Source organism: Mytilus trossulus, unplaced genomic scaffold (genome assembly GCF_036588685.1).
Source record: "Mytilus trossulus isolate FHL-02 unplaced genomic scaffold, PNRI_Mtr1.1.1.hap1 h1tg000122l__unscaffolded, whole genome shotgun sequence".
Classification (NCBI taxonomy): Eukaryota; Metazoa; Mollusca; class Bivalvia; order Mytilida; family Mytilidae; genus Mytilus; species Mytilus trossulus.
Genome location: NW_026963298.1, coordinates 2801477 through 2827854, shown reverse-complemented (window position 1 = coordinate 2827854; position 26378 = coordinate 2801477). Strand labels below are relative to the sequence as shown.

The 26378-nt window shown below is 34.9% G+C and overlaps 1 protein-coding gene and 1 long non-coding RNA gene across 2 annotated transcripts in view; one reads left to right on the top strand and one right to left on the bottom strand.

The window, feature by feature from the left end:
* The window catches only part of LOC134700101 (innexin unc-9-like), a 160136-nt gene that overhangs the window by 82800 nt on the left and 50958 nt on the right, over positions 1–26378 (top strand). The window lies entirely within an intron of this gene.
* LOC134700130 (uncharacterized) lies at positions 260–5683 on the bottom strand. Its single transcript, XR_010103784.1, has 3 exons — positions 5482–5683; positions 1745–1832; positions 260–870 (listed from the first exon to the last, which is right to left on the bottom strand). It is a non-coding gene; the product is annotated as an uncharacterized LOC134700130 (long non-coding RNA).

Sequence of the window (26378 nt, the reverse complement as noted above, 5' to 3'; positions counted from 1 at the left end):
TATACATATATAAAAAAATGTTTTTTATTTGTTTATATGACAATAAAGATTATTCTTATTTTGGAATGTATAATAATAATATTTTAAAGAATAAAGTCCTTTCACTGAAACAAAATGATGAAATTTCTAAATAAATGAAAAAATATTGTTTTGAAATCTTTGTCTTCATGGTCTTGTTTATTCTATTATGAAAAATAGAACTGAAAACATATTTCATATTCTGACTGAATAGTTCACTCTTTTCGTGAGGTATGATTTTCTTTGTTATAGGTTCATTGCAATACTTGTATAGGCAAACAATTTGAATTATATATACCTTTGTGGTGTACATAATAGTATGCTTATATTTGCAAATTTATAATATAAACACTTTTTGTTAAAGTTTTTGCTTTCTTTATTCCCAACTTGCTATGTACAATTATTCAGTCCACTATATAAGAGTGAAGTCAATAAATAATTTCATTCACTAGAATATTCCTGCAATTCTTAGACAAAACATTTTTTCAATCTATTCTTCAAAGATCTTCCTCTGTACATCTTTATTGAATGGAGAGATTCAAATGAGAAGACAAAGCAAGTTTATTTGGACAACAACATTCTAATATCTAGTTCATTCGTTCCATCTTTCAATTGATAATTACATTGTTGTATTTATATGATCAAGTTCTTGTGCATCAATGATCGTGATGATATGACTCCTTTTTGTTTAAAGTCATCATGTTCAAATTTCTTCTTTCAAATAAATGTAGGAAAAAACATGTTCCATTTCAAATTAATAAAAAAGTCGCACTATGGAGAAAAATACCAGCTTTAAGTTTTCCGTTCGGTATTGATCTGTGAATGATGACCATGAAAATCGAGATGTCTGACCTACAAATACACAAACTCAAAAATTATCAGTGAAGAGATCAATAAAATGGCTATTTTATCATGTTTATGATATTAATATGATAAACTTTCATTTAAATATTCAAGTACTAAATTACAGAAATCGCTTAAATTTTATAATAGTTTAGTAAAGTACAGCTTTTTTAAAATTATAATAAAAAATATAGGCCACCGATGAGTTAAATAAGATATTACATTTCTAATGCCAAAAAATGGCATTTTTGCACCAAAGGGAGATAATTTGGAGCTCTTTAAATGATATATGCATTTTAAAAGTCATCTGGGGCCAAACCGAATTGATTGTTTTGAATGATTTGGTGTACCATGTGATAAAGTTATAAATAAAATGAGTTATGAAAAAAAATTATTAAACATTTTTCTGAAATTGTTATATGCTAGAGCCTCCTTAAATGTCATTTGATCTCTATTGGAGAAATGTCTCATTGCAAATCAGACTGCTAAGTGTTTCTTATTTTTATATCAACCCAGCCATATTATACCTGTCTAATATCAGGAGCTTGTGCATAGTTCAGTGGTTGACGTTGGTTTATATCCGTCATTTTTATTTTTCATAATTTTTTGTTTTTATAAATTAGTCTGGTATATTTGACGTTTGAATTGATGCTCTTTTTCAAATTTGGTTGGTGTTGACTTTTATAGATTACTATAACATGTATAGGGTATGGGTTTTCTCATTACTTACAGGTCATCAATGGCCTCTAATAAGTAATTACAATGCTTACATCCACTAAATTGAACTCTGATGGATAGTTTTCTCTTTCATCATACCACATCTTATTTTAATAAATATTTAATCATTATTCAAGGACAAAAACTTTTATAACAGTGGACTTACCATTTAGGCTTTGTTGACCTCTGTAAATCTAATTTTGTTGATAATTTCTTCTGTTTATAGTTTCTCCTTTATCTTTCATGTTCTTGCCCTACACATAAAAGGGTAAATATCATTTAATGACAAAATAACTACTACATGTATTACATAATTAGTAGGCAACTGAAAATTTTGTCTGATTTGTATATAACATCAACTTACTCATCATTCTTGCTGTTCAATATCATGAATATTATCATTATTCTATGAATATGAGGTAAAATTAACCTTGGCAGGCAGACATCTTTTTTTTTATATGATACCTTGTAGTCATTCCATACAAGTAGACCTATGCTTAAAAAATCTAAGGCCAAAATTAAAAATATGTTTGTTTCCCCTCCCCCCACACGGGTCAAAAATAAGCGCCCGGGTCAAAAAATTATTTTCCACAATAAATCGAAATTATTTTTTTCCTGAAAATAATTTGTTTCCATTTTTGGAATATGCTTGAAAGCTAAAGGATTGATAATCTAAATAAATGCACTCAAATTGAGCACAAACAACTGATAAGTGGCCTGGACTGGACAAGTCAAACCATTCATGTGACCATGCTATGACAATCACATCCTGTTAAAAAAAACTAGAGGCTTTCAAGAGCCTGTGTCGCTCACCTGTTAATGTGTTTACTGATGTCGCCCATCTTCGTTGGTAGGCGGGGTCATTAGAAACTTTTTTTAAAATAGATACCAAAGTATTATGATTGTGGCCAAGTTTGGTTAAATTTGGAAAGTAGTTTTAGAAATGATTTTTATACAAGTTACAAAAATGACGAAAAGTTGTTCAATATTGACTATAAAGGGCAATAACTCCTTAAGGGGTCCTCTAACAATTTTGATCATGCTGACTTATTTGTAGATCTTACTTTGCTGAATATTATTGCTGTCTACAGTTTATCTCTATCTATAATAGTATTCAAGATAATAACCAAAAACTGCAAAATTACCTTAAAATCACCAATTTTAGGGCAGTAACCCAACAACAGGTTGTCCAATTCAACTGAAAATTTGTGAGGGGATATATCTTATTCTGATGGACATTTAAATCTTGAAAGATTTGCCCTAAATGTCTTAGTTTCAAAGATATAAAGCAAAAACCTGCATTTTACCACTATGTTCTAATTTCAGCCATGTTGGCCATTTTGTTTGGTAGGCTGGGTCATCGGACACATTTTTCAAACTACAAACCACAATGATAATTGTGGCCAAGTTTGGTTAAATTTGGCAAAGTAGTTTCAGAGAAGTAGATTTTTAAAAAAGTTACAAAAAATGATGGAAAAGTTGTTAAAAATTAACTATAAAGGGCAATAACTCCTTAAGGGGTCGACTGACAATTTTGGTCATGTTGACTTATTTGTAGGTCTTACTTTGCTGAACATTATTGCTTTTACAGTTTATCACTATCTATAATAGTATTCAAGATAATAACCGAAAACTGCAAAATTTCCTTAAAATAACCATTTCACAGGCAGCAACCCTTCAACAGGTTGTCCAATTCGTCTGAAAATTTTAAGCAAGATAGATCTTGACCTGATCAACAATTTTACCCCCATGTAAGATTTGCTGTAAATGCTTTGGTTTTTGAGTTTAAAGCCAAAAACTGCATTTTACCCCTATGTTCTATTTTTAGCCATGGCGGCCATCTTGGTTGGTTTGACGGGTCACGCTACACATTTTTCAAACTAGATACCCCAGGGATGATTGTGGCCAAGTTTGGTAGAATTTGGTCAAGTAGTTTCAGAGGAGAAGATTTTTGTAAAAGTTTACGGACGACGGATGACAGACGCAGGACGACAGACGACGGACGCCAAGTGATGAGAAAAGCTCACTTGACCTTTCAGGTCAGGTGAGCTAACAAGAACCTGCCTTCCTGGTCTGTTTACAAAGGGTAGACCCAGGGGAGGGGAAACAGACATTCTTTTAAATGTGGCCTGATAAAATGACAAGACCATGAAAACTTATCATTGACCAAAGAACAATAAAATGCGGTCATGGTTTATATATGAATCTGCCATTCAGACATGCACACCTCACAATTGTTTCATATCTACCAAATATAATCTACCTGTTACTTTAAACATATGATAAACTCACAAAACAATACAGTGTTTCATTGACCAATGAACCATGAAAATGAGGTCAAGTTCATATAAAATATGACAGACAGCTAAGTGCATCTTACTATTATTTCATTCACTAAATAAAGGGGCCTTATTGCTTATAGTATCCGGAAAATAGACCAAAATACAAAAACTAAATATTTTCAAAGTTCCTTATACCCTGCCAATTTGTTATGGTTGTGCCTGTTCCAAGTCAGGATCCGATAATTCAGTGATTGTCGTTTGTTTATATGTAACATATCTGTTTTTCAATTTTTTTGTACATAAATTAGGTTGTTAGTTTTAAACTTTCAACTTGGCTATCATGTGTAAAATCATACAAGTGTTGGGAAAACAGGAAGTTGTCGAGTGATGAATCTGAAAATGCATCAGACGGTATAGCTGACTTATTTAACCCTGACACCAAATTTCAGAAATCCTTCTATTGTATTTCTTAAGGAAAATGGGACAAAAAATATTCATCGGACGCAAGGATGGATGGACAGACAGGGGTAAAACAGAATACACACCCCCCTTTTTTTTTAAATGGGGGCATAATTTTAATACAGGGCTATAAAAACCCATGCAAGATGTCAAAACAAAAAGAAGTAACATAATTCTTACTTGTTAGGGGTTATTTATTTATTGTCGGTTATACATATAACATTACAACATATTAAAGGTCTGTAGAGCTTTTATCCGACATACATATATGACAAGCACAATACATTTGTACATAAAACATAAAGCTCATCACTGAGATAGTAGTCTCAGATAGAGGGAGGCGGGGTCAACCAAACACCCCTATTCAATCTGAATGTAGGACAGAAAGTCACAGTCAAAAAGTCACACACTGTCACAGGACAAAAAGTCACAATTTAGTTTTGAGATTATTTTTCTTTGAACACGAAAACACTCTTTTTGTATTTTTCTTGAAGTTTTATACATGAACATGATGTAGCAACTTTAAATTAAAATTTATTAAAAACAAATAAATCAGTGCATTAGGTTTGCGCACATTACCATTACATTTGCGCACAAAAATCATTACGTTTGTGTGCAGCTTTTGATTACATTTGCACGCATTTTTTAACAGGTAAATATAAAAAAAAAGATATAGTATGATTGCCTTTTACAGTTGACTATGCGGTATGGGCTTTACCTTGGTCTTTGCTCATTGTTGAAGGCTGTATGATATGACCTATGGTTGTTAATGTCTGTGTCATTTTGGTCTCTTGTGGACAGTTTTCTCATTGGCAATCATACCATATCTTCTTTATATTGGCTTATTGGTGAAGGCCGTAAAGACCTCTAGTTGTTAATGTCTGTGTCATTTTGGTCTCTTGTGGACAGTTGTCTCATTGGCAATCATACCACATCTTCTTTTTTATATTATGAACAATTTCCTAAAATTAAAAATGAATATATGTAATAAAAAGAAGATATTTCAAAATCTTTTTTCATTTATATTGAATCAATTGTCAACAAATTGTTTGTGACTTTTTGTCCTATCAAATTTGTTACTTTATGCCTGAGTTTGACATGTGTTTGACTTTTTGTCCTGTGACTTTTTGTCGGAATGTCCTGTGACTTTCTGTTCGTTTACCTTCCATCTTAATCAGTGAACTGAATAATTGTTTTTTGCAGAAGTCCGGGGAGTGTTAAAAAATCACATGTGCAAGTTGAGAGTCAACACTTACAGGGACTACACAATACTTTTTCAGAATGTCAGCAAAAAAGAATCACTGGTGACAGGGGAGTGTAACCGATGAATTGATCCTGAATCAGATAAGATTTTCCCGGTACGTCTAAACACCGCTCAGGAGGACCTCCTGGGTGCACTCATGCAGGGCATACAAAGTGCACTCATGGCAGACCCTATTTAGTGGCCGTCGTATCTGCACACATGATGGATGTATATATTCGTTATAGATCGTCATACACTTCTCATTTTAGAGTTAAATTTGCAAGCAACCTCTTAAGATTTTAAAATAAAAATGCTACTAAAAATATAATATTTCCCCCAAGGATTTGTATAGTTGTTAACTATACAAATCCTTGCTTCCCCCAATTTTCTCAATTTTTTCGCCATATAAAATATTTAGGCGACTGTGCTTTTAGTGAATATAAACGATGACGAGGCCTCACGAATAAATATAAATATGAAATAAACTGGAACATCGATTAGCATAGATCGAGCAGCAGAGTAAACTTCCACATAAATCTCGAAGTTATTTACGCCGGATAATATAGACCATGTAGACTGTGCTCCTGAATAAAGTTGTCAAATACATTAATTTGTGTTTTTTACTTCTACAAGAATTTTGATTCAAATGCGAATTACGCACCATTTGTTGAGCAGAGAATCATTCTAAGCCAGGAACAGTCTATACTAACTGAAAACAGTAAGAATAGAAAGTCTCTGTAAAAAGGCAGTCAAACCTAACAGAACTGTATTAACTTAATGATACATGTACATCAAGTTCCAACACCTCACCAAGCACCCTTGCCTTGCATACTGAGATGGCAAACTGGTGACGTGTGTATCAGTATTTTAATATAAAACTGCGTAGGTTCATATCGTTTAATTCAACGTTAGTTTGGTTATTTTTTAAGGATCGTTGTAAAATTATACCTAAATCTTTGTTAAAATACGATTTTAAATTGTTCAATTCTTTCTATTTCATAATTTTGTCAAAGTCTACTTTTTAAAGTTTTAAATCTTACAGAAAAAATGAATATTCCATTTTGATTTGAAGAAAATCTTTTTGAACTGTCATGACATGGTGTTGCAAAGCTGATTACAGGTAACTATAACATACAGTAATTTTCCATTACGACAGTGCGTGTATTCTCGGGTGTGTATAACGTATAGTTTTCTAGAGAACATCCTGTCTACGTGTAATACAGATTGATGACATTATACAACATTTCTTTGGTTAAATGTGAAAAGGTATCTGTGTCCATTCCCTATTTCAACACCACTAATTTTTCGAAGAAAAAAATCAAAAAAAATTATATGAAATTAAGAAGAAAAGTACAAAATATAAACTTCAGTAATTGCGCATTGAGTAAACATAATTTCAATATTGCATGAACAAATCCGTGAGAAAACGTATATACACATGTATGAATAAAGATGTGTTTAAAAAGACCTATTGGCTTTATTTCACACTAGGACCTAAGATAACTAGAACTAAGCAATGATTGATCCAGAAATTTTCATAAGTGGGGACTCATTGACTGCCTTAGAGGGGTCACGTCCAGTCATGCTTCCGTGATTCCCTATATAATCTACCATTTGTTTCCCAAGATTTAGGAGGGGGCTGGTACACACACATATATATAAATATACCTCTGCGGCGGAGCCAGCCATTTGAAAAGGAGGGGGTCCCAACCCAGGACAAAGGGGGGAGGGTTGGTTCCTACCATATGTCCCCATTCAAATGCATTGATCGTTCAAAAATGGGGGTGGTTCCAACCCCCGAAACCCTCCCCCTGGATCCGCCACTGATACCTAGTATGCATATAATTAAGAACAGCTTTGAATATATGCATATAAAATAATGGTACGTTTAAAAACCGTTCAGGATCTCCTGGTTGCACACAGGACATTAAGTAACTTAGGGCATGTATATATAATAGTAAGAGTTCAGGGTATACATTCGATAACTAACATATTTTATAATTTTGTAATTATTGTTTTGATAAAATCAGAGACATATAATACATGTATTGAGACATATATAATACATGTGTTTCTGAAAAAATCAAACCATCTTTAAAGAAGTTATTTCAGTTTGAATCGACTGTCTTTTGCATTAGAATTCCAAATTTACAAATGCGAAAACCTGCAAGAAAGAAACACTATATTCGGTGATTTTTACACTAAACGTTTTCGTAATTTGTTTTAAAAATATTAAAAAGTACATGTACATTGTTTTTTCAAGATTTGTATAGTAACTGGTTTAATTAAGTCCCCTTGAAGAAATTTAAATTGCGAGACGCTAATTAATAAACTATGATCTATCTATCGGCATGCGTCGTTATTTGGGATACGTCACGGATGACCGATGGTCATATTCAATACGATATACCAATCATCATTTGAATTTGGTCAATTGATCTTTAATAATTAGGACTAATTGGTGATGGCAGAAAATAAGTCGCTGGTGATGGTTAAAAACATATAGAAGTAAACTTTGCAAAAAAAAGGTTTCCTTGGAAAAAATTATGAAAATATATGAATATGCTAAATTTTTTTTTTTTTTCGAAATAATAATTAAAGACGTTTAGAAATAACAATTTTTCACAGTAGGGAAATTTTCAATTCAAGTTATTTCATTTTGAAAACGTTGAAAATATAGATCTTATTATATGTACAATGTGGGCCGCTTGGAGATCAACTTGTGAAACCCTGCATAATTAGGGTTTGTCTACTTTCGTCTTTTTATATTGCATTCTATAATCAAGAATTCGTACAAGGCCTTGTTATAATGAATATTATCGCCAATATCACCATAATTACATAAAGAACAGATAAAATATTCTCCTAAAGAGTTTGCCATCTAACAATTCAAAATGAAATGTTGAGTCGAAACTGTGGTACCAAATCTATAAAAAGAATCACTATTTTAGTCGAAATTAAACTGTATGTATTCTTTTTTTCAAAACTCCTGAAATAATTTAACATTATCTATATAGAGCTTACATATGCAAATCTGTTTAGAAGTATGTGAGCGTAAATAAAATTTGTTTATTACCCACCCACCCTTTTTTTTCCTTCTATAAAATTTAATTGTAAACGATTTTCTTTCTTAATTTGTGTTTGCTCATTAACTGGGGTTCATGCTGTAAAAAAAACTAAATTTTCTCCTTGTGTAAAAGTTATTGATAAAAAAAAATTGAAGCTTCCAGGAGAATAACAGTACGCCTAAACACCGCTTGAAGGACCTCCTGATTGCACTCATGACATACGAAGTGCACTCAGGACCCTTTATAGTCATCGCACACAGGATGGATGCATATATTCTTTATACGCTTCTTATTTTAGAGTTAAATTTGGCAGAATTTGAAATCGAACTTAGATAGATATGTTACATTTGTAATTCTTAGTAAATAATAAGGGCACGTGTCACTGATTACACAACTACTGAGCCATGAATTATCCAATCAACAAAATGAATTGGATTATCTTTATTGTTGTTTTATATATTGTGTTGTTAGTACAGTGTGACCATGCGGGAAGTAATATTGTGACGTTTAGAATGAATATCACGATCTTTTAAGATTTTCGTCTTTTATTAAAATTTCGTTCCATAAATTTTAAAGTTTTATTCTTAATTTTATTATCATGTCCTGGACCAGTAATTAATTATTTGCACGAGTTTGAAAAGGGAAATAAATGTTCATACTTTAAAAGAATTATTATTAATTAAGGTTTTGTATATGGAATCCGTTCTTAACGGTAAAAGCCGTACTTTTCAAACAATCAAACTCATATACATGTAGTTAGATGTTATTTCTCATTTTTATCGAACTTGTCCAGGAATTTTATTTTTGAGTTATACGAATATTTTAAGAAATCCGTTTTTATTAAGTTTTTTTCCCTAATTAAAGTCGTTTTGTCCAGTTTCACAAGCCTGAAACGAATTTCAATGCGAAAATAAATTCTGAAAATGAACTTGTCTCCGTTTTCGTCTCCGTTTTTTGAAAATTATGATATTTTGGGTATAATTATTTCTAAAAAATATGGGAGTTAGATTGTAGTAGCGAGAAATTATAAAAAAAAAGAAGATGTGGTATGATTGCTGATGAGACAACTATCCACAAAAGACCAAAATGACACAAACATTAACAAAGAAAGACTATTTCGAAGACAGTTTATTGACACGAAATCCGTTCAAACCACGACTAAGTCTTCGTGCACAGATTTCCGTTAAGGTTAAACTGAATATTGTACATAATTGTCTTCTCTTGTATAATTAAATGGTTTGTTGAGAATAAAAATATACAAATGTAATAAAATTTGATATTCATTCAACATTGTGTTTGTTTAAAAACTTTATTTAGAGGAAGAGAGAGAAAAGAATCACACTGAAAAACAAAAATCGAACTTGTTACAGAAAAAACGCAACTATAAAATAATTTTCTTTATTCGTGAACTGCAAAACACAACAAATTAATTTACCCGTCATCATGAAAAATAAACTGAAAAAGCACATCGAATGAGATATATAGTTTATTTTTTCTATATGCAATTTCATGTTAAAGGTAAAACTGAACTAAACAATACAATTCCTAAAAAACAATAAAGTTAATCCAATCAATTTTGTTGATTGGATAATTCATGGCTCAGTAGTTGTGTAATCAGTGACACGTGTCCTCATTATTTTATAAGAATTAACATATCTATCTAAGTTCGATTCAGGCGCGGATCCAGAGGGGGGAGGGGGGTCCGGGGGGTTGGAACCCCCTTTTTTGGCCGATCAATGCATTTGAATGGGGTCATGTAGTTGACCCCCCCTTTTTTTGTCCTGGGTTAGGACCCCCCTTTTTAAAATGGCTGGATCCGCCCCAGCGATTTCAACTTCTACCAAAATTTAACTCTAAAATAAGAAGCGTATAACGAATATAAACATCCATCATGTGTGCAGATATGATTACGGTAATGGGTCCTGAGTGCACTTTGTGGAGCGGCCGGTTGTTTAGACGTACCCGAAGAATAAATCATTTCCTGAACCTAAAATACATTTATCTGTAATTAAAGAACATTCGCCTAAAACATTCTCTCATATATTTAAACAATTAATTGTAAAATAATTAATTCAACGTCGGACTTTCTGTCTGTTTACTAATACTTTTCTTGTTCAGTTTAGTTTATACCCATAATAGATGAACGGAAATAAGTACTTTTTTTTAGGAAAATTTACAACTAGATGAACGGAATTAAGTACTTTTTAGGAAAATTTACAACTCAAATTTTCAAAAACAAAATTCTACACTTTTTACCTGGATGTTTTTCTGTCTCTCAAACGTAGCGACCAACACCTCACATGACGTATTCTCGATGTTGAGGTATTGACAATATACAATCACATTTTTCAATATACAGCAAGTAAGTAATTTGGTGTTGAATGGCAGTAGATCAGAATTTGTTAATTGAACTTTACCTGTTTAAGGGGCACTAGCTGTCAAGTTCATGTTCTTCATCGATTTTAATAAAATTCACATAACGTGTATAGTGTTGAATTGTTTATTAAAATGTTGCCCACAATCTTGGCTGATATTCATAAAACCATTATATTTCATGACACTGCATGAAAAAGAAATTGACTTATCGCATTATACCAGAACCAGAGACATACATATTGTATCTAATATCTCTGCCAGAACTAAAAAATAAACTACAGTAAGTCCACATACACATAAGAGGGTATGGATGTGAATTAACAGAATAGAGAACAAAGGACAAAGTTAAAAGGAATAAAGAATAGTGAAAGAAAGAGAATAATGGAAAGAAAGTGTAAGTTATTAAAAATATAACTAAAAAAAGAAGACAGAAAAAAGACACCCCTCCGAGACGAGCCTTACATGCACTGTTATTACCAAAGGTTAATTTTACGGCGGCCCATTTTATTTTGGCTTAGAAATAAACATAATCGACAAGTTTCCTTCCCCTACATTCTCGATCCCACATGTAAATAGCACGGTGATTTCAAAAAGACATTGATACATCATTACAACACTTGCCGTCAGTGTTTGAATATATTGATTAAGAAGGTATAGAAGATTAATGCACGCACACTATTATACACCACTGGCCTAAATAGTTAGTCCGCAAACAACGAGGGTCATAAAAACCCAGCACTTTGAACACAGCCACCGGCATGGTGTGAATCTGAAAGCTTCCCACTATCCATTTCTACCCATAGAAAACTTTTGCCTTTCATTTGTCAAAAATGAAATATGTTGATATTAATGGTATATAAGAATTATTGGGGAATTCAAACCATTCCTATTGTAAGTGATAAAACTAAATTTATATCAGGGTGATTGAAATGAGGAAAAAAAAGGGGGGATCAGGAGTTCAGGGCCCCCTGTTTGGGAAAAGAATTAGTTGATTATATATGGAATCACTGAGTCATGGCAGGAGCAGGCCTCTCTTAGGCAGTCGGTGGGCCCCACTTATGAAAAATTCTGGATCCACCACCATGGTAGTCTTCAGCCATTGTCAGCAGTTCAGTTGTATTATCTTTTAAAAATAAAATTACACCTGTATAGTGTATATTCTTTTCTTAAGTGTAAATTAAGGGAAAATACTGTGAACTATCTGTGCATTGGGGCTTATTAAAAGGTATTTTAGGGGGAAGAAAGAAGGGAGGGTGAGTCCATGGGAGGTATTATCCCCACCCTTTCAATTTGAGAATATGCTATTATCTTGTTAACGGTCCAGATCCCCATCCCTAAACCATATATATTCTTGAATGGGACGATAAAACAAATCAAATGAAATTAAAAGGAGGTCTTTGGGGGTTACCCCACCCTGTTCAATTTGAGAATGTGCTATTATCTTGTGAACGATCCAGATCCCCACCCCTAAACCATATATATTCTTGTCGGGGACAATAAAATTAATAATGAAATAAAATAAAAGTGAAGTCCCACCCCCTCTAGTTTGAAAACTTGTAAACGGTCAAGATCCCCACCCCTAAACCATATTTATATATTCTTGTATAGAACAATAAAACAAATCAAAGGAAATATAGGGAGAGTCCATGGGGTTCACCCCCACCCCACATGTTTGAGAAACTTTTAAATGGTTGAGATCCCCTGTCATCCAGTGGTTAGGTGAAAAAATTTCAGGATCCCTGATCCCCACCCTCGAACCATATATATTCTTGTATGAGACAATAAAACAAATCAAATGAATATAGGACCATCCCCTTTGTCTTGGGTTGGGAACCCCCCCTTTTTAAAATGGCTGGATCCGCCCCAGCATACCATCTAGCTAGCTATAAAGGCTTTAAAAATATGAAATCAAACAAGGAAATTAACAGTGTAGGCAACTGTTTTGAATTTAAAAAAAAGTCTTTTACATATATATAACAATGTTAAATTTTTTGTGCATTTATTTTTGCTTATCGTATTTTCAATAATGGACAAAATTGCATGATTGAATATTGTAATTTAAGAAAAATCAGCATACATGATATAAAATGGGAAGTGGAAACTGGGAATTTGACAAAGAGACAACAACCCAATCAAAGAGCAGACAAAGGCCGAAGGTCACCTATATATATATGGGTCTTCAATGCAGTGAGAAAAATTCAGCACTGGTCTTCAGCTCATAAATATGTATCAGAAATGAAAACGAGATACAGCTTTCAGTTGTATTAATAAAAACCTCACAATAAGTTCTGAATATCAGAATATACAGTATTGCAAGATTCTCTCAAAATGTACACATAGAGCTGAAAAACTGTCAGTGACTGTAAAATTAATCATGCTTACATTAAAGTCCATGGAGTCCATCTTAATATGCATACTCACGTACAAAGGAATATAAGTATGCAATAGACATCAAGTTTTCAAAAATAAGAGTATCTATGCCATTAATTAACGACAAGATCTTAATCAATCTTCAGTAATAATTTCGGTTTGTTTAAATATTTCGGAGGTTAGTATGACCCTCTCTTTGGTGATGATGTTTTCGTTTTAAAGTTGGGAAAATTGTTTGTACATGTACCAACAAAAATAAAAACATAAAGTCAATCTAGAATTATGTTTTTATCATTTTTTATGTTTAGGTTGTCAGCAAGATGAAAAGGACAAGTATGCAGTTCAAAATTCAAAATGTGGATAAGTTACTTTGCAGATTTTCATACTTTGCATGAATGAATTCAAAGGTTATATGATGGACAGCAGAGAAAGAAAAAAATACTTTTCAATTATCCTGCTCCTGGATAAATGTAGAACATCTTGTTCTTCGGTAAGTTTTATGCTCTGTTTTGATAGTGTTAGTGCATTCATCTTTCAAGTCTTTCCTCTAAATTGTAAGTTTTTGGTGAGTGTTCACCATGAATTTCAGTAAGTAACTGGTGGATTTACATGTATACTCAAAATTTAGTACTAATATTAATGGGATTTTAGCACGACATTCTGCCAAATGCTTATTAATCATGTTTATGTTCCAGAACATACAAGTATTTGGACTGTACGCATACAGTCTGCCCAATTTTAAGAAGTTGGTCAAGTTTATAACAAACAAATGTACAGTACAGATCAACATAACTGAAATCTTTAATAGATTAATACAAAATGTTTAATTGCAGTTAAAATAAAAACACAGGTTTGGTCGAGCTGGTACCAGACAGTACAAGTATACTTATATGGTCTGACTGTACACATATGGTGGGACTGTAAGTTCTGGACCGTAAAAGTAAGATCTGAATACTGATATGGTCTGGAACATTTATACATGTCTTAAAATTAATATCAAACACATTGGTGTTTTTGAACTTGGTACATTTTTTGTAATAAGTTATTTGATAGACATGATAGAACTATAATGTTTTGGGATATCAAAATCAAAAATATCCCATTTTTACTTTTAATAAAGAAGAAGATTATTGATGTATGTTTAAGTGTATATTAAAATGAGACAGCAAGCCAACAACACAAAAAATAAGGATAAAACATACATATTTTTTTTGTATCAATGTTATAATTTCCAATATGTTCAAAGAGTTCAAGGTATTTTTTCATTGAAATAAAACACAAATTGAAATCTGTCTGAACTTCAAAAGCTTAAAGAAATATTGTTTCTGTTGTCTGTATTTTGTATAATATATTGCAAATTCTTGTGAATAATGGAATGTTATTATAGTTGTCTAAAGTTTCAACATTGATCTTTATACTGTAAATTCATAAATTATTGCGTGCATTTATTATTGCGATTCTGTCATTTTAGACTTAAATGCGATTTTGAATTTTACGCTTTTGAGAAAAATCCTGTTTAATCCATATAAAATATTTCATAATGCGAGTTTAAATTATTGCATTTACAACTCTGTTGCATTTTTCCCAAAAAAAACAACTCGCATTAATTACGAATTTACAGTATATATTATGTATATAAATTGGGAAAATACCCAAATGTTATAAAGAAGAATAAATTTATTGATTGGTATATGGTATTAGAATAGGAAGATGTGGTATATTGCTAATTTGACAACCCTCCATCAGAGACCAAAGGATGTAGGCCGTTAGCAACTGATGACACTGGACAACCTTTAACAATCAGTAAAATCCATACCGCATAGCTATTTTTATTGAAAATCATATTATTGCTACATGTATGAAAACAATTTTGTATAATCCATTACTTTAGATTTTATTGGTACTTTTTCAGAAGGATTGAAATTCACCACCTAGAATACATGGAGAAAACATAGAAACAAGAGCAGAATAAATTCAAAGACAAAAGTTGGATCAGTTATTATTTTCATCACTCTGTCAATGATTTGAAGTTCTTTTAAATTCAAAAAAATATTGAAACCACAATAATGTCAAAGTTTTGTGCTGAATGTCCAAAAAGTGGACTATACCATCAAACAATGCTGGATGATAAGAAACTATTAATGTTTTGTGTTGAGGGATATTGTGAAAAAAATAGATTTACTTAAATAGCTACTAGTATGTTAAGCCTAACAATAGAGTTTTTATTGATTTCAAATGGCAAATAATTGTGTTTCAAGAAAGTTTTCTATAATTCATGAATAAACATATATTGATACTTACATTATCTGCTTTGTTGTTTAAAAGTTTAGTTTTGAACAGTTAAAGAACAATATGCTAAATTAACAATTCCCAAGAAAAAAAGATATTCAATTAAAAAGATTCATCTTATAATAATTTACTACCAAATAGAATACATTGTAACATACACATTACTGTTTATTTATATTTATATATTTACAATTAGAATTCCATAGGATTTTAATTTGTCCCATGGGATATTAAAAATCCCATGGGATAATAAAAATCCCATGGGATTTTTTTTGTCCCATGGGACAACAAATATCCCATGGGACTACAATAATCCCATGGGACAAAAAAAATCCCATGGGATTTAACCAAAATCCCATGGGATAATGGTAAATCCCATGGGATTTTGCCCTGTCCCATGGGATATTGAAAATCCCATGTTTTTATAATTCAAATTGCAAAATAAATATGAAAGCAACTGTAGAAAACCAATGAAATTATTGAATCCCATGTAATTCTGCACATTTTGGTTATATACATGATATTGTATCTCTTGTTTGAGGCGGCGGCGGATTTGCAAATGAGTGTTTTGCAAATTAAAAGTGTCCAGTGTTTGAAGTTTATACGCGTTTAATTATAAGTTTAGAGAATGTTAACTTGTATGTGCATGGTTTATTTTTGGAATAAGATGTTACCCTTCTGTTTTTCATAAATTGTTTCTGTTTTTTTTAATAGATATAACTATTACGTCACGGCGATAAATCTTGAAAACGATACATGTGTTTCAAACTAAACATTATTAGTAACGACAAGATAGTTAACCTCCTTTGCGCTTTTGTTTTTAGGTGGAATAAGTGCATGGAGATTGATAAATATTGCGAAAGTTATACACTCATTTTTTGTTTATTTACCTCCATACGCTCTTTTTCATCAGCTTTCTTCTGTTTGCAAAGGTTAAAGTGTCATGGATTTGGTTTTTTTATCGATTTTTTTGGAAAAGGTACTAATTTCTAGAGCTTGACGTAAAACGACTTAAACGACAATCAAACGTTTGCTTTTACTTTACGTATGCTTATAGACCAGGCAGAAGCTAGCGAACAATAGCTAGCGAACAATAAGCCAGCGAACAATAAGGCGATATATCGAGAAACCAAAAAACAGAATAAGACAACAACGGCCGTTAAATAAAATAATATTCAAAAAGGCAGAAAATCAGTTAAAATATAGCAATTTTAACTCAATTTTGAAATGGTTTTTATCCAATCTATTGATTTAACAAGTCGCATAACTTTTTAGGCTAATATTCAGTACCACAATAACTCTGCATCTATCAACGGATTATGTGTAGGTGTAGGGCCACCTATGCACCCTCTTCAATTTAGAACGTATGTAAAAGTAGTCCTACCCTGTAAAATATAGCACCTTTTATGTCATTGTTTAATCTAGAGCTCAAAATTTGAAAAAAATGTCAAAAAATTAGGGGGGTCGGCCTATTCCAGGGCTTCTAGAGAAAAATAATGAGGGGTGTCACGGGGAATGACTATATAGGTCTTGTAGAGGAGAAACAGGCGCTTCTTTTGCGCTAGGTATCGAAGGGCGCTATGTTCAAAAATCTGAAACTAGAGCTCAAAATTCGAAAAAAATGTCAAAAAATTAGGGGGGTCGGCCTTTTCTAGGACTTCTAGAGAAAAATAATGAGGGGTGTCACGGGGTATGACTATATAGGTCTTGTAGAGGAGAAACAGGCGCTTCTTTTGCGCTATGTATCAAAGGGGGCTATGTTCAAAAATCTGAAACTAGAGCTAAAAATTTGAAAAAAATGTCAAAAAAATGGGGGTAGGGTCGGCCTATCCCAGGAGTTCTAGAGAAAAATAATGAGGGGTGTCACGGGAAATGACTATATAGGTCTTGTAGAGGAGAAACAGGCGCTTCTTTTGCGCTAGGTATCAAAGGGCGTTATGTTCAAAAATCTGAAACTAGAGCTCAAAATTTGAAAAAAATGTCAAAAAATTAGGGGGGTCGGCCTATTCCAGGGCTTCTAGAGAAAAATAATGAGGGGTGTCACGGGGAATGACTATAAAGGTCTTGTAGAGGAGAAACAGGCGCTTCTTTTGCGCTAGGTATCGAAGGGCGCTATGTTCAAAAATCTGAAACTAGAGCTCAAAATTCGAAAAAAATGTCAAAAAATTAGGGGGGTCGGCCTTTTCTAGGACTTCTAGAGAAAAATAATGAGGGGTGTCACGGGGTATGACTATATAGGTCTTGTAGAGGAGAAACAGGCGCTTCTTTTGCGCTATGTATCAAAGGGGGCTATGTTCAAAAATCTGAAACTAGAGCTAAAAATTTGAAAAAAATGTCAAAAAAATGGGGGTAGGGTCGGCCTATCCCAGGAGTTCTAGAGAAAAATAATGAGGGGTGTCACGGGAAATGACTATATAGGTCTTGTAGAGGAGAAACAGGCGCTTCTTTTGCGCTAGGTATCAAAGGGCGTTATGTTCAAAAATCTGAAACTAGAGCTCAAAATTTGAAAAAAATGTCAAAAAATTAGGGGGGTCGGCCTATTCCAGGGCTTCTAGAGAAAAATAATGAGGGGTGTCACGGGGTATGACTATATAGGTCTTGTAGAGGAGAAACAGGCGCTTCTTTTGCGCTAGGTATCGAAGGGCGCTATGTTCAAAAATCTGAAACTAGAGCTCAAAATTCGAAAAAAATGTCAAAAAATTAGGGGGGTCGGCCTTTTCTAGGACTTCTAGAGAAAAATAATGAGGGGTGTCACGGGGTATGACTATATAGGTCTTGTAGAGGAGAAACAGGCGCTTCTTTTGCGCTATGTATCAAAGGGGGCTATGTTCAAAAATCTGAAACTAGAGCTAAAAATTTGAAAAAAATGTCAAAAAAATGGGGGTAGGGTCGGCCTATCCCAGGAGTTCTAGAGAAAAATAATGAGGGGTGTCACGGGAAATAACTATATAGGTCTTGTAGAGGAGAAACAGGCGCTTCTTTTGCGCTAGGTATCAAAGGGCCTTATGTTCAAAAATCTGAAACTAGAGCTCAAAATTTGAAAAAAATGTCAAAAAATTAGGGGGGTCGGCCTATTCCAGGGCTTCTAGAGAAAAATAATGAGGGGTGTCACGGGGAATGACTATAAAGGTCTTGTAGAGGAGAAACAGGCGCTTCTTTTGCGCTAGATATCGAAGGGCGCTATGTTCAAAAATCTGAAACTAGAGCTCAAAATTCGAAAAAAATGTCAAAAAATTAGGGGGGTCGGCCTTTTCTAGGACTTCTAGAGAAAAATAATGAGGGGTGTCACGGGGTATGACTATATAGGTCTTGTAGAGGAGAAACAGGCGCTTCTTTTGCGCTATGTATCAAAGGGGGCTATGTTCAAAAATCTGAAACTAGAGCTAAAAATTTTAAAAAAATGTCAAAAAAATGGGGGTAGGGTCGGCCTATCCCAGGAGTTCTAGAGAAAAATAATGAGGGGTGTCACGGGAAATGACTATATAGGTCTTGTAGAGGAGAAACAGGCGCTTCTTTTGCGCTAGGTATCAAAGGGCGTTATGTTCAAAAATCTGAAACTAGAGCTCAAAATTTGAAAAAAATGTCAAAAAATTAGGGGGGTCGGCCTATTCCAGGGCTTCTAGAGAAAAATAATGAGGGGTGTCACGGGGAATGACTATATAGGTCTTGTAGAGGAGAAACAGGCGCTTCTTTTGCGCTAGGTATCGAAGGGGGCTATGTTCAAAAATCTGAAACTAGAGCTCAAAATTTGAAAAAAATGTCAAAAAAATGGGGGTAGGGTCGGCCTATCCCAGGAGTTCTAGAGAAAAATAATGAGGGGTGTCACGGGAAATGACTATATAGGTCTTGTAGAGGAGAAACAGGCGCTTCTTTTGCGCTAGGTATCAAAGGGCGCTATGTTCAAAAATCTGAAACTAAAGCTCAAAATTTGAAAAAAATGTCAAAAAATTAGGGGGGTCGGCCTATTCCAGGGCTTCTAGAGAAAAATAATGAGGGGTGTCACGGGGAATGACTATATAGGTCTTGTAGAGGAGAAACAGGCGCTTCTTTTGCGCTAGGTATCGAAGGGCGCTATGTTAAAAAATCTGAAACTAGAGCTCAAAATTCGAAAAAAATGTCAAAAAATTAGGGGGGTCGGCCTTTTCTAGGACTTCTAGAGAAAAATAATGAGGGGTGTCACGGGGTATGACTATATAGGTCTTGTAGAGGAGAAACAGGCGCTTCTTTTGCGCTAGGTATCAAAGGGCGTTATGTTCAAAAATCTGAAACTAGAGCTCAAAATTTGAAAAAAATGTCAAAAAAATGGGGGTAGGGTCGGCCTATCCCAGGAGTTCTAGAGAAAAATAATGAGGGGTGTCACGGGAAATGACTATATAGGTCTTGTAGAGGAGAAACAGGCGCTTCTTTTGCGCTAGGTATCAAAGGGCGTTATGTTCAAAAATCTGAAACTAGAGCTCAAAATTTGAAAAAAATGTCAAAAAATTAGGGGGGTCGGCCTATTCCAGGGCTTCTAGAGAAAAATAATGAGGGGTGTCACGGGGAATGACTATAAAGGTCTTGTAGAGGAGAAACAGGCGCTTCTTTTGCGCTAGGTATCGAAGGGCGCTATGTTCAAAAATCTGAAACTAGAGCTCAAAATTCGAAAAAAATGTCAAAAAATTAGGGGGGTCGGCCTTTTCTAGGACTTCTAGAGAAAAATAATGAGGGGTGTCACGGGGTATGACTATATAGGTCTTGTAGAGGAGAAACAGGCGCTTCTTTTGCGCTATGTATCAAAGGGGGCTATGTTCAAAAATCTGAAACTAGAGCTAAAAATTTGAAAAAAATGTCAAAAAAATGGGGGTAGGGTCGGCCTATCCCAGGAGTTCTAGAGAAAAATAATGAGGGGTGTCACGGGAAATGACTATATAGGTCTTGTAGAGGAGAAACAGGCGCTTCTTTTGCGCTAGGTATCAAAGGGCGTTATGTTCAAAAATCTGAAACTAGAGCTCAAAATTTGAAAAAAATGTCAAAAAATTAGGGGGGTCGGCCTATTCCAGGGCTTCTAGAGAAAAATAATGAGGGGTGTCACGGGGTATGACTATATAGGTCTTGTAGAGGAGAAACAGGCGCTTCTTTTGCGCTAGGTATCGAAGGGCGCTATGTTCAAAAATCTGAAACTAGAGCTCAAAATTCGAAAAAAATGTCAAAAAATTAGGGGGGTCGGCCTTTTCTAGGACTTCTAGAGAAAAATAATGAGGGGTGTCACGGGGTATGACTATATAGGTCTTGTAGAGGAGAAACAGGCGCTTCTTTTGCGCTATGTATCAAAGGGGGCTATGTTCAAAAATCTGAAACTAGAGCTAAAAATTTGAAAAAAATGTCAAAAAAATGGGGGTAGGGTCGGCCTATCCCAGGAGTTCTAGAGAAAAATAATGAGGGGTGTCACGGGAAATAACTATATAGGTCTTGTAGAGGAGAAACAGGCGCTTCTTTTGCGCTAGGTATCAAAGGGCGTTATGTTCAAAAATCTGAAACTAGAGCTCAAAATTTGAAAAAAATGTCAAAAAATTAGGGGGGTCGGCCTATTCCAGGGCTTCTAGAGAAAAATAATGAGGGGTGTCACGGGGAATGACTATAAAGGTCTTGTAGAGGAGAAACAGGCGCTTCTTTTGCGCTAGATATCGAAGGGCGCTATGTTCAAAAATCTGAAACTAGAGCTCAAAATTCGAAAAAAATGTCAAAAAATTAGGGGGGTCGGCCTTTTCTAGGACTTCTAGAGAAAAATAATGAGGGGTGTCACGGGGTATGACTATATAGGTCTTGTAGAGGAGAAACAGGCGCTTCTTTTGCGCTATGTATCAAAGGGGGCTATGTTCAAAAATCTGAAACTAGAGCTAAAAATTTTAAAAAAATGTCAAAAAAATGGGGGTAGGGTCGGCCTATCCCAGGAGTTCTAGAGAAAAATAATGAGGGGTGTCACGGGAAATGACTATATAGGTCTTGTAGAGGAGAAACAGGCGCTTCTTTTGCGCTAGGTATCAAAGGGCGTTATGTTCAAAAATCTGAAACTAGAGCTCAAAATTTGAAAAAAATGTCAAAAAATTAGGGGGGTCGGCCTATTCCAGGGCTTCTAGAGAAAAATAATGAGGGGTGTCACGGGGAATGACTATATAGGTCTTGTAGAGGAGAAACAGGCGCTTCTTTTGCGCTAGGTATCGAAGGGGGCTATGTTCAAAAATCTGAAACTAGAGCTCAAAATTTGAAAAAAATGTCAAAAAAATGGGGGTAGGGTCGGCCTATCCCAGGAGTTCTAGAGAAAAATAATGAGGGGTGTCACGGGAAATGACTATATAGGTCTTGTAGAGGAGAAACAGGCGCTTCTTTTGCGCTAGGTATCAAAGGGCGCTATGTTCAAAAATCTGAAACTAAAGCTCAAAATTTGAAAAAAATGTCAAAAAATTAGGGGGGTCGGCCTATTCCAGGGCTTCTAGAGAAAAATAATGAGGGGTGTCACGGGGAATGACTATATAGGTCTTGTAGAGGAGAAACAGGCGCTTCTTTTGCGCTAGGTATCGAAGGGCGCTATGTTAAAAAATCTGAAACTAGAGCTCAAAATTCGAAAAAAATGTCAAAAAATTAGGGGGGTCGGCCTTTTCTAGGACTTCTAGAGAAAAATAATGAGGGGTGTCACGGGGTATGACTATATAGGTCTTGTAGAGGAGAAACAGGCGCTTCTTTTGCGCTATGTATCAAAGGGGGCTATGTTCAAAAATCTGAAACTAGAGCTAAAAATTTGAAAAAAATGTCAAAAAAATGGGGGTAGGGTCGGCCTATCCCAGGAGTTCTAGAGAAAAATAATGAGGGGTGTCACGGGAAATGACTATATAGGTCTTGTAGAGGAGAAACAGGCGCTTCTTTTGCGCTAGGTATCAAAGGGCGTTATGTTCAAAAATCTGAAACTAGAGCTCAAAATTTGAAAAAAATGTCAAAAAATTAGGGGGGTCGGCCTATTCCAGGGCTTCTAGAGAAAAATAATGAGGGGTGTCACGGGGAATGACTATATAGGTCTTGTAGAGGAGAAACAGGCGCTTCTTTTGCGCTAGGTATCGAAGGGCGCTATGTTCAAAAATCTGAAACTAGAGCTCAAAATTCGAAAAAAATGTCAAAAAATTAGGGGGGTCGGCCTTTTCTAGGACTTCTAGAGAAAAATAATGAGGGGTGTCACGGGGTATGACTATATAGGTCTTGTAGAGGAGAAACAGGCGCTTCTTTTGCGCTATGTATCAAAGGGGGCTATGTTCAAAAATCTGAAACTAGAGCTAAAAATTTGAAAAAAATGTCAAAAAAATGGGGGTAGGGTCGGCCTATCCCAGGAGTTCTAGAGAAAAATAATGAGGGGTGTCACGGGAAATGACTATATAGGTCTTGTAGAGGAGAAACAGGCGCTTCTTTTGCGCTAGGTATCAAAGGGCGTTATGTTCAAAAATCTGAAACTAGAGCTCAAAATTTGAAAAAAATGTCAAAAAATTAGGGGGGTCGGCCTATTCCAGGGCTTCTAGAGAAAAATAATGAGGGGTGTCACGGGGAATGACTATATAGGTCTTGTAGAGGAGAAACAGGCGCTTCTTTTGCGCTAGGTATCGAAGGGGGCTATGTTCAAAAATCTGAAACTAGAGCTCAAAATTTGAAAAAAATGTCAAAAAAATGGGGGTAGGGTCGGCCTATCCCAGGAGTTCTAGAGAAAAATAATGAGGGGTGTCACGGGAAATGACTATATAGGTCTTGTAGAGGAGAAACAGGCGCTTCTTTTGCGCTAGGTATCAAAGGGCGCTATGTTCAAAAATCTGAAACTAAAGCTCAAAATTTGAAAAAAATGTCAAAAAATTAGGGGGGTCGGCCTATTCCAGGGCTTCTAGAGAAAAATAATGAGGGGTGTCACGGGGAATGACTATATAGGTCTTGTAGAGGAGAAACAGGCGCTTCTTTTGCGCTAGGTATCGAAGGGCGCTATGTTCAAAAATCTGAAACTAGAGCTCAAAATTCGAAAAAAAATTAGGGGGGTCGGCCTTTTCTAGGACTTCTAGAGAAAAATAATGAGGGGTGTCACGGGGTATGACTATATAGGTCTTGTAGAGGAGAAACAGGCGCTTCTTTTGCGCTATGTATCAAAGGGGGCTATGTTCAAAAATCTGAAACTAGAGCTAAAAATTTGAAAAAAATGTCAAAAAAATGGGGGTAGGGTCGGCCTATCCCAGGAGTTCTAGAGAAAAATAATGAGGGGTGTCACGGGAAATGACTATATAGGTCTTGTAGAGGAGAAACAGGCGCTTCTTTTGCGCTAGGTATCAAAGGGCGTTATGTTCAAAAATCTGAAACTAGAGCTCAAAATTTGAAAAAAATGTCAAAAAATTAGGGGGGTCGGCCTATTCCAGGGCTTCTAGAGAAAAATAATGAGGGGTGTCACGGGGAATGACTATATAGGTCTTGTAGAGGAGAAACAGGCGCTTCTTTTGCGCTAGGTATCGAAGGGCGCTATGTTCAAAAATCTGAAACTAGAGCTCAAAATTCGAAAAAAATGTCAAAAAATTAGGGGGGTCGGCCTTTTCTAGGACTTCTAGAGAAAAATAATGAGGGGTGTCACGGGGTATGACTATATAGGTCTTGTAGAGGAGAAACAGGCGCTTCTTTTGCGCTATGTATCAAAGGGGGCTATGTTCAAAAATCTGAAACTAGAGCTAAAAATTTGAAAAAAATGTCAAAAAAATGGGGGTAGGGTCGGCCTATCCCAGGAGTTCTAGAGAAAAATAATGAGGGGTGTCACGGGAAATGACTATATAGGTCTTGTAGAGGAGAAACAGGCGCTTCTTTTGCGCTAGGTATCAAAGGGCGTTATGTTCAAAAATCTGAAACTAGAGCTCAAAATTTGAAAAAAATGTCAAAAAATTAGGGGGGTCGGCCTATTCCAGGGCTTCTAGAGAAAAATAATGAGGGGTGTCACGGGGAATGACTATATAGGTCTTGTAGAGGAGAAACAGGCGCTTCTTTTGCGCTAGGTATCGAAGGGGGCTATGTTCAAAAATCTGAAACTAGAGCTCAAAATTTGAAAAAAATGTCAAAAAAATGGGGGTAGGGTCGGCCTATCCCAGGAGTTCTAGAGAAAAATAATGAGGGGTGTCACGGGAAATGACTATATAGGTCTTGTAGAGGAGAAACAGGCGCTTCTTTTGCGCTAGGTATCAAAGGGCGCTATGTTCAAAAATCTGAAACTAAAGCTCAAAATTTGAAAAAAATGTCAAAAAATTAGGGGGGTCGGCCTATTCCAGGGCTTCTAGAGAAAAATAATGAGGGGTGTCACGGGGAATGACTATATAGGTCTTGTAGAGGAGAAACAGGCGCTTCTTTTGCGCTATGTATCAAAGGGGGCTATGTTCAAAAATCTGAAACTAGAGCTAAAAATTTGAAAAAAATGTCAAAAAAATGGGGGTAGGGTCGGCCTATCCCAGGAGTTTTAGAGAAAAATAATGAGGGGTGTCACGGGGTATGACTATATAAGTCTTGTAGAGGAGAGACAGGCGCTTCTTTTGCGCTAGGTATCGAAGGGCACTATGTTCAAAAATCTGAAACTAGACCTCAAAATTTGAAAAAAATATAAAAAAATTAGGGGGGTCAGCCAGCAGCGGCATAACACAAAAAAACTCATCATAAATTTTAGACGCGTGTTTCATCTACAAAGACTCATTAGTGACGCTCGAATCAAAATAATGATTGAAAGGCCAAAATAAAGGACGAAGTTGAAGAACATTGAGAACATAACAGTCCTAGCAGTTTTGCCAAATACAGGTAAGGTAGTCTATTCATGGTGTAGAAAAACATACGTTTTTTTCAAAAATTCAAAGCGGTGTTAATTTATAAGAATATATCAATGATAAGCCAAGTCAACACAAGTGCTGACTACTGGACTGGTGATACCTTCGGGGAAATAAATCTCTACCAGCAGTGGCATCGACTCAGTGGTTGCATTTAAAGTTTTAACTCATCATAGATACCAGTATTTAAATTTTATATTTACGCCAGACGCGCATTTCGTCTACAATATATCAGTGAATGTCCTGTGAAGGGAAAACAGGCGCATCGTTTGCGTGAGAATTCAAAAGATGCTATGTTCAATTTTGTCAAAAGGAACTAAAAAAATTTAATAAAAAACTCAACTATCAGACAAGAACGCGAAAACCAAAAAAAAAAACCATATCATAGTCAGCACAGACTAATTTTCAATTTCTTGTCATATAAAGTCATTATTTCCCCATCCGAATAACATGATAACAGAGTTTGTAAAATCTGTTATGTAAATACTGATAAAAAGAATGTTGATTACTGGCTGATTTTCTTTTTCAAGGGTATGTCGAAAAGAAAACGACGAAGATAAAAGAACTTTAGTGCGAATGCCAGCTGGTATATAACCAAATTGTAATTGACATTAAAAACAGCACTCTTTATTTTTTTCTGATATAATTTGTCAAAATAGAACTAGTTAAACACTATTTAAATATCACCTGAGTTTGATCAATATTTTGTTTATATAGATTAGACCGTTGGTTTTCCCGTTTGAATGGTTTTACACTAGTAATTTTGGGGCCCTTTATAGCTTGTTGTTCGGTGTGAGCCAAGGCTCCGTGTTGAAGGCCGTACTTTAACCTATAATGGTTTAATTTTTAAATTGTTATTTGGATG